The sequence below is a fragment of the Theropithecus gelada genome, chromosome 14 (assembly GCF_003255815.1).
Source record: "Theropithecus gelada isolate Dixy chromosome 14, Tgel_1.0, whole genome shotgun sequence".
NCBI classification, from domain to species: Eukaryota; Metazoa; Chordata; class Mammalia; order Primates; family Cercopithecidae; genus Theropithecus; species Theropithecus gelada.
In genome coordinates this window covers 72,706,765-72,720,183 of record NC_037682.1, presented here as the reverse complement: position 1 = coordinate 72,720,183, position 13,419 = coordinate 72,706,765, and the positions used below count along the sequence as shown (strand labels likewise).

Genomic DNA, 13,419 nt, shown 5'->3' with positions numbered 1-13,419 from the left:
TTACATCTGTAAAAGAGGAACTAATAGCAATAATACTTATATGCACATTTCGATATATTCCAGGCATTGTACTAAAATTTGCATGTATTATCTTGTTTAAATTTTCTAGTGTCCCCTGATGTAAAGAGATATTATAACTAGGCACATTTTATATGTGAAGGATTTGAAGGTCTTTGCCCTGTCCAGATCACTCGGCTAGTAAGCATCAGACCTGGACTTGAACTCAACTCTATTTGAGTTGAAAGCCAGAGCTCTGAACCACTACATCACACTGGCACCAACCGTAGTGCAAGAGAAGATGAAAGGTGATAGCACATGTCACATGTTCTAGCAGTTTGGTATCTAGCCCCTCCAACTTGTTAGAGCATGTCTTTTTCATCCTGACTTTTCCTGATTTCTACAGCCAGGTAACCAAACAAACAAACAAACAAAAACCGTTTAGCTTTCCAGCTAATTTTCTCATGGTATAAAAACATTTAATAGGAAAACTATAAATAGATAAAATAACCTACAATTCCATGGTATCCCATTAGCTTAGCTTGAGTTCCCAAGGAGTGTTTAGTATGGTGGTTGCCAGCAGGCTCTGGGGCTAGACAGCCTTTGTTTGAATCCTGGCTCTATATCTTGGTAGCTGTACGACCTCTTTTATTTACATTCCCTGAGTTCAGAGATAGTACTATGCATCTCATAGAGTTGTTATGAGGATTAGTTGTGTTTATAATTTAAAGTTCTTGATATAGTGATTGACACACAGCTAGTGCTCAATAAATGTTAATTATTAACATAGCTATTATTTTTAAGGGAGGATACCACCCTTATATGGTCTTATGCCCAATTTCTGCCTCCAGAGAAAGAAGAAGTAAAAACTAAAAGGCAGAAATGAAATCCACAAGCAGACAGCCCGGCGCCACGCCCTGGGCCTGGTTAAAGATTGACCCCTGACCTTACTGGTTATGTTATCTATAGATTCCAGACATTGTATGGAAAAGCATTGGGAAAACCCCTGTCCTGTTCTATTCCATTCTAATTACTGATGTGTGCAGCCCCCAGCCACGTACCCCCGCTTGCTCAATCGATCACGACCCTCTCACACAGACCCCCTTAGAGTTGTGAACCCTTAAAAGGGACAGGAATTGCTCACTCGGTGTGCTTGGTTTTTGGAGATGTGAGTCTGCCTATTCTCCCAGCTGAATAAAGACTTTTCCTTCTACAACTTGGTGTCTGAGGGGTTCTTGTCTGTGGCTCATCCTGCCACATTTATGTGATAACATTGCTGTTTCAGTAGGTTCTAGTCTCAAGTTTGAAAACAGTATATAATTTCTTCTAGATATTATATTTACCCACATTTAATCCTCAACATCATAAACTTGAAATCTCACCTGCTGAATGACTATTCTTCTATAGCCCAAATTCGTGTGTTTTTGTCATGTGATAAATTGCCGTTCGATGAACATTGACTCTGGTGCTGTGGTCGCCGTGCAGGTCTCGGTAGGAGGGTTCACTGGGAAGGCAGCCTGCACTCATGGAGATGGCATCTCAGAGATAATGGCAGAGGGAGATAATCACATCACTAACCTGCTGGCTACAGAGACTGCAAATCTGGAAAAACAGCTGCAAGGATGGGGAGAAGTGATGCTGATGCTGATAAAGTCTTCCCATGGGAAACAGCCTGGTTTCCACCTGCCATCATGGGTGTGGTTTCTTTGATGTTTCTGATTATCTACTATCTAGATCCATTTGGCTGACTACCTTGTTCCCATTCTGGTGCCTAGAATTTTTGGCTCCAATAAATGGACCACTGAACAACAGCAAAGGTTTCATGAAATTTGCAGCAATCTAGTTAAAAACTCGATGCAGAGCTGTGGGTTGGTGGAAATGCCTCTTCACACTAAAGGAAGATAAACCTAAGATGTACTTCATGACCATGATCATTTCCCTAACTGAGATTGCTTAGGTGGGACAGCAAGTCCACAACTTGCTTCTCACCTGCCTGATAGTGACTTCTTTACTATTGCTTCCTGGACTAAACCAACATGGAATCATTTCTAAGTACACTGGAATGGCCAAAAGGGAGGTAACCCAACTTCTCAAACAAAAAGAATAGAAAAATGAATAATTCATCTGCTTTATTCAGTGTGATTAATGGAGCACCCATTGCCCCTGGGAATGGTTTCTGCTGTACTATCTGGATACTAAAATGTTACAGAAGTAGCTCTTTGCTCTCCCTCACTCTGCCCGTAGTTAATAGAAATGCAGGCTCGCCAAGTTATGCTTTGTGCATAGTGTCTTCATGGCATGTATAGTTGAGTACGTTCTTACTAGTTGGCCTCATGGACAACTCATTAGTATGTATGACTTGTTTTGATTTTTCTTACCCAGGGTTAATTGAATTCTTGCTTTTAGACAACTTCCTTTTTTATAGTGGTGAACCTTGCCCTTTAGTACGATTCAAGTGACTCTGGATAATTGTTCAAGTTCATCTTTGCTCTTGCTGGATACAAGGTAGTGGTCTGTGGCTGCAGGAAGCTGGTTCTACTGTCTGCTTCCACAGTCTGCTTAAAAAACTTTCTGACTTTGTGAATATAGAGACCAAGTTTACCACTTGCGATGAAGAGACCAATTAAGATTCATTCCTCATTCTGTTTCTTTCCCGTGGGAGAAGAATCCCCGTGGAATAAAATGAAACTGATTCCATGCACTAGTATGTGTAGGTTTCTCGCTTGTGCAAAGCTTAGCAATTTGTAGGAAACTTTGATCTTTTTGTCCAAAAAAAGGAATGTCCGACAGGCTTAAGCTTTTGTCCCTTTGCACTTAGACTTGAAGTTAGTAAATCCTTAAAGGCCTTTCAATAGCAGACTTCCAAAAGATTGGATTTAGGATTTCTAGCATATTTTTAATTTCAGATTTTCAGCTGATTTTAGCTATAGTATACAGTAGGTTAAAATTCATGTCTATGACTTTAGGACCAGCAGTAAAGGATACCAGTCTTCTGTGTTTAGGCAAGATTCATTTCAGTAGAAGATAATCTTATCTGACTAATTTTTGAGACCAGAATAAGCCTTTTAAGGTAAACCTCACAATTCTCGTTTTATGGTAATACTGGTCATTTTAGTCCCCTGGGTTTGGCATGGGAGATAGTGACTACACTGGTGTCTGACTTTTTTTCCTAGAGATTTCTGCCTGAAAAATACAAGGGCTGCTGGTGAGAGCAGACTTGAGGTGATGATAGTTGGCCTTTGGTCTACAAAGATTTTGTAACTCCTTGGAAAGCTTATTATAATCATTCTTAACTTCTCGATAGCTAGAAATTTAGAGTATTTGAAATCTGTAGGAATGAAATCTGTAGGAATGAAAGCCAAAAATGTGACTGACCCAAAGGATTATAAATTATGCTGCTATAAAGACACATGCACACGTATGTTTATTGCAGCACTATTCACAATAGCAAAGACTTGGAATCAACCCAATTGTCCATCAGTGACAGATTGGATTAAGAAAATGTGGCACATATACACCATGGAATACTATGCAGCCATAAAAAAGGATGAGTTTGCGTCCTTTGTAGGGACATGGATGCAGCTGGAAACCATCATTCTTAGCAAACTATCACAAGAACAGAAAACCAAACACCGCATGTTCTCACTCATAGGTGGGAACTGAACAATGAGATCACTTGGACTCAGGAAGGGGAACATCACACACCGGGGCCTATCATGGGGGAGGGGGGAGGGATTGCATTGGGAGTTATACATGATGTAAATGACGAGTTGATGGGTGCAGCAGACCAACATGGCACAAGTATACATATGTAACAAACCTGCACGTTATGCACATGTACCCTACAACTTAAAGTATAATAATAATAAATAAATTTAAAAAAAAAAAAAAAAAAAAGGAAATATCCTCAGATGTAATCTGGAAAGAAAAAAAAAAAAAATGTGACTGACTTGGGAACAATTCTTAAACTGATTAACTGGCTGTAATACGGTTTTGTGAATTTATTGCACCGATGTTGTACCTTGTGGTATATCTGTGCCTATTAAATAAGTGTTGTTTTTTCATCTTTAATATTGTTGTAAATAGTGGTGCCTATTATAGCATATATTTGATTTTTAAAAAAAATATTTCATAAGAAAACTACCTTAATTTTACCTTACTTTCATTGTAAATAAGCCTGTCTTCCTATCTGGATTTTTTTATGTATACATGTTCTACTACATGTATACACATTTTTTTGTGTATACATGTTCTACAGAATAACTTTTTCAGTTTTAATCCTTTATTATTTCTTCTACTTTGTTTTGTGTAAAAGGGGAAAAAATTCAAAAAGTTGGAATCTTAAAAAATAAAAATAAAAATAAAAAATTAACATTGACTCTACATACCAGAGCGCACAACAGGTGCTAGAATATAAAAGAAGATGAATCTCTGCCTTCAAGAGGTACAGGGTTTAATGAACTCTGGGTGACCATTTAGTTATTTGTCAAGCCTCTGTCAAGGGTATTCTGACATTGAGTGGCAGTTGCAGTAGTTGACCTTTGGACTTTATATTGGAGAATCCCATGTGTGTGTGTGTGTGTGTGTGTGTGTGTGTGTGTGTTTGTGTTTCTTTTTCCTGTCTCAGGTTATCTGGCAGGCTGGATCAGCCACACAACAGATGAAAGCTTTCATTATTACCTTAGAGAGGCAGCTTAGTAACATGGAGAGAGGTCAGATGTTGGTGCTAGAGATCTGAGTTCAAATCCTAGCTTTATCATTTAGGAGTTGTGATGTTGGATCAGTTATTTCACTTCTTTGAGCCTCTACCTTTATAAAGGGAAGACTATCTAACGAGGATATTGTGAAGAAAAGTCATGATACACATGAAGCACCTAGCACAGTTCTGGCACAAAGCAGGGCCCAGCTAAGGCCAGCCAGGGGTGGCAGCAGCAATCCTGAGCCATAATGCCACCAGGAGAAGTGACCTGAGCTACAACAGCAGATGTGACAGCAACTTTCTTCTTCTCCTTGTTTGCTCAGATGCTGCCTTTATAATGGTAATGGAGTATTTTCAAATTCAAAGTCTATTCCAGAGATAAAGAAAAATGATAGTGGGTTTCCCTGTAATTAATGGCATTTTTTAGCATTTCAGTCAGATTATAAATAGGATATAAGATGCCTTATGTGGTGAATAACACGTCTTTCTAGTTTTCTAGATTTATGAATTTAGCCCATATGAAATTAATTATTGTGGGTGTATTACATGGATGTGAAACATCTGGAATAATAGAATTTTATTGTTAATAGACCTCTCAGGAGCTCGTGACAAACATCCTTATAATAGCAACATATGCTGCTAGTTTAATGAGAACCATCCTTGACAATTAATGGTTCTTGTGCTTTCAGTAATTTACACATTTTCAAATTTTATATTCTTTATTTCCATCTTTATGATTTCAGTTTGTGGCTTGTTTGAAATTAAGGCCAGAACTCCTTACAGAGGAGGAAAAAAAATTTATTTAGTGTATACTATGTGCCAAGCACTGTGCTATATATTTTATATATGCGAATGTACATGAACATGAAATTACTTTAAAGCCTGAAAACAACCAGGCATCTCTTTATTTACAAATAGGAAGCCTGAGGCACAGTGAGATTAGTAGCTCATCAATGTGGATGCTCCAGCTAGAATTAAAAGTTGAATTTCTCTGTCCTTTCAATCATTAGAAAAGAAAGTAGAATATTGTAGAAAAGATCCCCTTTTCTAGAAATCAATATTTCTGCTTTCAATAGTCCTTTTAACTTTCTACATAACAACCTTCAAGTTATTCCTGGGACATATTGGGCTTAAGCTGATGTGGGCAAGGAGTTAATAAAGATAACTGAATTTAAACTTCTGACGTATTTCAAAACCCAGTCTGTGCGTGGTACAAGGTCAGTCAAGAGCTATGGAAATATCTTTTGGAGAATATTCTGTTTTTCCTTGTTCTCTTGATGCTGAGAAAAGGGAATTTTTACTGAACACTGACTATGCACAATTCATAGTTCAGCCATTGGATAACCTGCTTCTCTGAAGACGAAGGCTTGGCCCAGACCCCAAAGCTCACCCTGCTGCTCTTCCCCCACAAGTTTGGTTCAGATTCTGTCAAATTAAACATTATTGATATATTTCAGGAAAATGACAGAAAGTGTACGTGATGTGGCCACCAAACCAGAAAATGTGATCAGGGGAAGGGGAATAAATGGTAGGTGCACTGTTGCATGGAGAAGACAGAATTAGTTCCCTGCATGCTTCATTAATCTGCATTTAGTCATTGTTGCCTTTGTACAAAGAGAAAGGCAAAATTCTTATTTCAGTATTCTATCTTATGTCTTCACAACACTCAATATTATTTGAAACAGTCCTGTTCAACTATTTAAAATCTTGAGTGTTAATTCTTCCCCTCATAAGAATGTAAGCTCCATGATAGCACGTACCTTTCCTGTCTTTATTGAATGAATGAATAAATACCTTTATATTCAAACAGGATAAATTCTACCTTATATATTCATTCACTGAATCATTTAAAGAATGTGTGTTGTATGCTGAAGTAGGTATATTCGCATAATATATGCACACAAGTATGCACAAACAATAGGCAAATTTGCATGACAAGTGAGGTAGTGAGCTTCAAATAGTGGTTGGACCTCTGCCTTGTTCCATGAACTCGGAAAGCTCCACAGCTTTCTGTGCCTCTCTCGTCACATCTATAAAATGCTAAAGTATGCTGGCTTTAGCCTGCCCCAGCAATAGCATGTACTCTGTTGCTTCTGCCCTGACTTAGGCCTGGACCACTGAGAATCTGGCCTGGTAGAAAGTAGGTGATTTTCTCCTACTAAAACACAGCATCTAGACACAGCCTACAGATGGCACACCAGATGCTCCCTTTGCATGTTTATAAGCAAAATTGGGCACTTTCAGGAGCCCCAGGACGCGACAGGGATCTGTCCACTATCAGGTGTGATTGTGGGGCTAGATTGGCTGCTGTCTGGGCCCTTGGTTCTCCCTCCAGTCTCCACAGAAAGAGGACCCTGGTCCTCAGACTCTGGTCTGCTGTGGACTTGGCACATAGTAAGTCTGCTAACCCCTTTCCTGGAGTCTAGGCCCTGTGCTTGGCTTTCCAGATATTACTTTAGTATCTCCAAGTTCTATAGGTTGGCCAAACTCCAGATGCCCTAACTCCTTACATCTGATGCCTTAAATGCTGACATTTCAAGCCAAGCTTAAGTTTTTCTACAACTCTTCTGAATCTCCTAAGTCAAATAGCTGACAGATTCAAAAGAGATGTGAAAAAACTTAAGCTTGATCCTCCCTTATCACAATTAGTCTGGTGAATTTCCCTCAGTTACCACACTGTACTCACTACTGTTTCAGTGCTATGTAAAGGGGAAAGATGGTTATAAACTGTGTAGCATCTTGTTTGTGTTTATATGTATTTAGGACAGATCTAACAGGAGTCATTGAATACCCTTGCAAAATAAAGTCCCTTTGAGATGTGAAGAGTGTAATTTGCAAGATCAGTTGCAAACAATCTCCACTAATCATTAAATACAAGGTGCATTCACACCTCAGGTGGGTAGTTTATGCTTCTAGGGTAAGCTAAATGCAATAAACTATAGACACATCCTTTCACTAATGATAGAAATTGCCTCATGCTTAACTTTGGCTCAAGATATTCCTACACATGAAGATTGGAGCCACATTATAAAGCTGCTCTTGATTCTATATTTTGAAGCCCAGAGTGACCTTAAGGGTTGAAGTAGTGGCCGGGCATGGTGGCTCACACATGTAATCCCAGCAGTTTGGGAGTCCGAGGTGGGTGGATCACCTGAGGTCAGGAGTTTGAGATTAGCCTGACCAACATGGTGAAACCCTGTCTCTACTGAAAATACAAAAATTATCTGGGTTTAGGTGATGGGTGCCTGTAATCCCAGTTACTCAGGAGGCTGAGGCAGGAGAATTGCTTGAACCCAGGAGCTGGAGGCTGCAGTGAGCCGACACGGTGCCACTGCACTCCAGCCTGGGCAACAGAGTGACTCCATCTCAAAAAAAAAAAAAAAAAGATTGAAGTCATAAAGATGCCTAATATATATTTTCACTACCCCACTTTCCAAAAAGAAGGGAATAAGGCTACTGAAATGAATAAAGCCAGATTATATTCATATTATTATTATTGTTGTTGTTATTTTTTATTTATTTATTTATTTTTTTGAGACAGCGTCTTGCTCTGTCACCCAGGCTGTAATGCACTGGCACAATCTCTGCTCACTGCAACCTCTGCCTCCCGGGTTCAAGCAATTCTCTGCCTCAGCCTCCTGAGTAGCTGGGATTACAGGCATCCGCCACCACGCGCAGCTGATTTTTGTATTTTTAGTAGAGACTGGGTTTCACCATGTTGGCCAGGCGGTCTTTAACTCCTGACCTGGTGATCCACCCGCCTCGGCCTCCCAAAGTACTGGGATTACAAGCATGAGCCACAGCGTCCGGCCTCATCTTATTAGATCTTTAGTGAATAAAACTTTGACATATCCCTGCAGCCCAGCACCATACCTGGCACCAGGAAAGTGCTCAGTAAATGTTGGTTGAATGAAAGAATGTCAGCCACTGACCTTTTTTCCTTCATGGGTCATGGCAGCTGAGAAAGACCAAGGTCAGAGATAATGAGACTTCACAACCTCATGGCTACAGTGAGAATTATGGAACTGCTTTAGAAGTGAGTTATTTGAAGCTCGGTGGGAAAAGATTCTTCACCTTCCCAGATCTCTGCTGTCACTTTACAAAGAGAAATGAAGACTTATCTTGATAGCAAGAGACATTCAGGGATAAGGATCCTCAATAGGGTCTGAGTCTGGAGCTCTGACAGGGCAGTTGGTGAAGCAGCTTGAATAACAGAAGAGTCAATCTTTAGAATCCTCCACAGAGGCTTAGAAAGATGTGTAAAGCGCTTGGGATTTGATTTTACTTTTCAGGGTTTTCTATTCTGCTCTTGTACTAAATGTCACTGAATGGAACAGAAAGCAGACCTGTTACAATGTTCAAGTTGTATAGTTTGTGTGTATTTTAAAGAACAGGAAGAAAGTCATAGAAGGATGCCTTTGTCTGATAAAAATGCCTTACAACATTTTGAGATGGAATGCAGAACCTGTTCGTCTTCCTTGGGGAGTTGATAATGTAGAATGAATTTGAAGATTTTCTTATAGTATCTGAACAAGAGAAGAAATATACTAACTTTGCAATCTATGAAAATCTGTCATTCACTAGCTCTCTTACTGCCTTGTAGTAGCTTAACTATTAACAATTATAAATGACGTAACTGTTGTCCTTTAAAGGAAATGGAAAGGAGATAATATTTATTATGTGTCTACTCTGTTCAACACTATGTGAAACATGTTGTAGTCCCATCACATTTAATACTCATAACCACCAGATGTATAATTATCCCTATTTTATAAATACTGAAATTGAGACACAGGAAGTAGAAGAGGCTTATCTTCTGGCTCTGTCTATTCTTTATCACCCATCGTAGGCACAATCTGTCCTGAAAGTGTTCCATATCTTTACCTGATAAAGGTACATCGTCCTTCCTCTGTATCACCTCTGTACTTTGTACTTTGCATGTGCTTCTAATGTTATATCTTGGTATTTAAATTAATTTATTTTCAAGTTTTGTCTCCCTTACTAGAGTATAAATCTCTAGATAGTCGGGGTTTTGTTTTTATCTCTGTATTCCTTGCAGTGATCACAGAAATGTTTAGTTTTTGAAGTAAATGCCACAGAGCCAGTTAGGCATGGAGTCAGAATTTAAAATTAACATCCTTTTGATTCGGAAAGCTCATGCATTTTTCATTATACTATGATGCCAAAACTTGAAGACAGACAGAAAGATTAACGCAATTATATTATTAAATAATGCACTTAAGCAATACAATTATATTCAATTTACATACCTAATATAAATATATCAGGGTTAAGAAACAGGTAGGCAACTCATAGGTAAGGCAAATCTAGAAAATTTGCAGCCCAGAGAGAGGTTAAAGCTCATATAGTAAGTCTAAGAATATTGCTTTTGATTCACCAACTTACTATTATTTTTATTATACAACTACTACCTAATAGTCCTGTGGGAGATAGCAAGGTGAAAGCAGAGGGGATCCCATCCTTAAGAAGTTTTCAAGTAACTAATATGGTGCAGGGAAATGTGTGCATACCATAGTTGATTTTGTTTTGAGTTATTTCTGCCTCTGAGCTATGTCTTCCTCATGTTTAAACTGGTTCTATGAATACCCCTGAGGATCATCATGAAAACTAAAACAGATAACATATGCTATTGAACCTGGTGCCTAATGTAGATCAAGATAAATCAATGTTACTTCTCAGTCCAAATGCAGATATGACTATGAATATGGATATGGATATAGCCTTAAATCAGAGGCTTTCAACAGGGATGGGAGGGGAGAGACTTTGTTCTCCAGGTGACATCTGGCAGTTTCTGGAGTCATCTTTGGTTATCACAACTGGGGGTGTGTCACTGGCATTTAGTGACAGGAGTACTGCTAAACATTCCTCAATATACAAAACAATCTCTCATAACAATAAATTAAATAATTCTCTGGCCCCAAACGTTACGGGCTCTGAGTGTAGATACAGACATAAAAGTGCTAAGTATTACAAGTATCAGGTCTACTTCTGTGAGAGTGCAGATTTGGAAATGGGATGATACCCTGGCTCTGAATCTGAGATGTTTATGAAAGAGCTGGAATTTATGTAGGCTTTGGGATTAAGTCAGGTAGAAATAAAGCAATTGGAATTCCAGGAGGCGCTTGATTAATGAGGAATAAAAGCATCTGGGGATCAGAGTCAACAAAATAATTTTTCCCAACAGATGATAAAATCTGGAAGAGTAAGTGGAGGACTTAGCAGGACTATAAAATAAGAATGTTGGTGTTGGAGGTGAGATGTGTGTATGAACAGGAAACGAGGAGCAAGATGTTAGAGGAAGGACAGCAACATAAACAGGGAAACATAAATAACACATATTATATTCCTTAATTCATCAAAAAAAGAGATTAAAAATATCAAGTGTTTTATACACATCAGAGACCTATCTAGGCAGTGGAAATAAAAAAAATGAAGCACCATTCCTCAAGTCATAATCTATTTTAGTGTTCCCAAAGTATTTTCCTGATGAAGTTACATATTAAAACAAAATTGAATCAAATGCTTTGTTTAGGAAATAGAAGATTAAGCAAACTTAAACAGCTATTTTCTTAAAGAGTACTACAGAGACTGGAATGGGCTTATGAGCTATGGTATATAACAATTCTAAATTTATGTCTATTATCCTAGTTCATTTTTTGTTGCGTATAACAGAATAACTGAAAGGCGGTAATTTATTTTTTTAAAAAAGGAGCTTCTTTCCCACTATTTTAGAGGCTGAGAAGTCCAAGCTCAAGGGGCCACATCTGGTGAGGGCCTTCTTGCCGGTGGGGACACTTGCCAGCATCCTGAGGTGGCGCAGGGCATCTTATGATGAGGGGACAGCGTGCTAGCTCAGGTCTCGCTTCTTCTAATAAAACCACCAGTCCCACTCCCATGATAACCCATCAGTCCATTCATCCATGAACAGATTAATCTATTCATGAGGACAGAGCCCTTCTGACTCAATCACCTCTTAAAAGCCCTACCTCTCAATACTGCCACACTGGGGACTAAATTTCAACCTGAATTTTTTTTTTTTTTTTTTTTTTTTTTTTTTGAGACGGAGTCTCGCTGTGTCTCCCAGGCTGGAGTGCAGTGGCGTGATCTCCTCACTGCAAGCTCCGCCTCCCGGGTTCACGCCATTCTCCCGCCTCAGCCTCCCAAGTAGCTGAGACTACAGGCGCCCGCCACCACGCCCGGCTAGTTTTTTGTATTTTTAGTAGAGACGGGGTTTCACCATGTTAGCCAGGATAGTCTCGATCTCCTGACCTCGTGATCCACCCGCCTCGGCCTCCCAAAGTGCTGGGATTACAGGCTTGAGCCACCGCGCCCAGCCCTGAATTTTTGAGAGGACAAATATTCAAACCACAGCATCTGTGAAGCACTTTGTTTTGAAGGAGCATCTTCCAGAGTCAATATTTAGCCAGGCTAAATTTAGAGAACACGATTCTAGCCCCGGATCTCCCACCAGGACAGCCAGTAAGAAAACACTTAATGTTTTCATGATGGCATTGGAATTTGCAGAAATTGGCAAAGAAACCACTTCCGATGTTTCCAATACTTGAAATTTCTAGAAGAAAGGGTTTATTTTATTTTGTTTTGTTTAATAAGCAAGAAGGTTAAGACAATTTGTGGTTAGCCTCTGGCATGTGTTTGGTACTAAATAAAGATTTTTGAATGTAGTTAAATGAGTGAGACACTAAGAGTGGGCTAACAAAAAAGAGGAAGATAAAAAAAGCTCATGAAAGGAAAACGTGCAAAGCTTGGCAATAGAATGTATATATTGAATACAAAACAAGTAGGAAATTAAGGCTGAATAAGATCTCATCTTTTATATTAGAGAAAATTACAGTTTAACTCATGAGATCACAGAAAGGAGCATAATAGGGAAATCATATTAGAATAAAAGCATCAGACTGAGAAGCTGGATTTTGATGTCTAAACTAGGCCACTAATTTACTGTGTAAACCTGGCCAAGGCCCTTAACCTCTCAGGTCCTCACTTGGTTATTTATAAAACATAGATGCCTATGCTCCCAATGAGGATTAAATAGCCTTAATAAATATAAATACATATATGTGAATGCACATATACATATACATGCATGTATTATACAAACATAATGCATACATATAGGTATATATAGATATGCACATATGTGTAAAAGGAATTATTATTATTGTAGCTCATATTCTAGACCCATAACTGCTTTAATTAAGAATTTCAATGATATACACTCTATTAATTACTCCATTTTTAAAAAATTAATGGGTACTATAAAATGATTTTCCTAACCATCTTTGGTTGATATCATAAATTCAACTTTTTTTAATATTCAAGTGAAACTAGGTTAATATGATTTTAATATTTATAATTAGTCATTATCAATTAATATAGTTTACTAAGCAGCAATTTGGTTCATAGTATCTGGGATACCAGATGCTGAGAGAATAAAAATCAACCTCAGTTCTCCAGGAGATTATAATCTAAGGTGCAGAAACTAATGCCCAAGCGAGTGGTGACAAGGGATAGCCCCAACTGAGCATATTCCTTAAGGAAGGAGCATTGTTTTCTCATCTCAAGGGATAGTTTTCATTCCTATGTAGTGCATATCTGAGTGCATGGGTTCCTCCTGCTTTTCTTTTCTGGATTCCTGTGATGGAGGAGGCTTCTAGCCTGGGTTAGGTAGTAGAGGTGTAGCT

General features: G+C 38.7%; 1 pseudogene; it reads left to right on the top strand.

Annotated features, from left to right (window-relative positions):
* Positions 1–1,545: 1,545 nt before the first annotated feature.
* On the top strand, positions 1,546–2,116 carry LOC112606517 (annotated as a pseudogene).
* Positions 2,117–13,419: the final 11,303 nt, after the last annotated feature.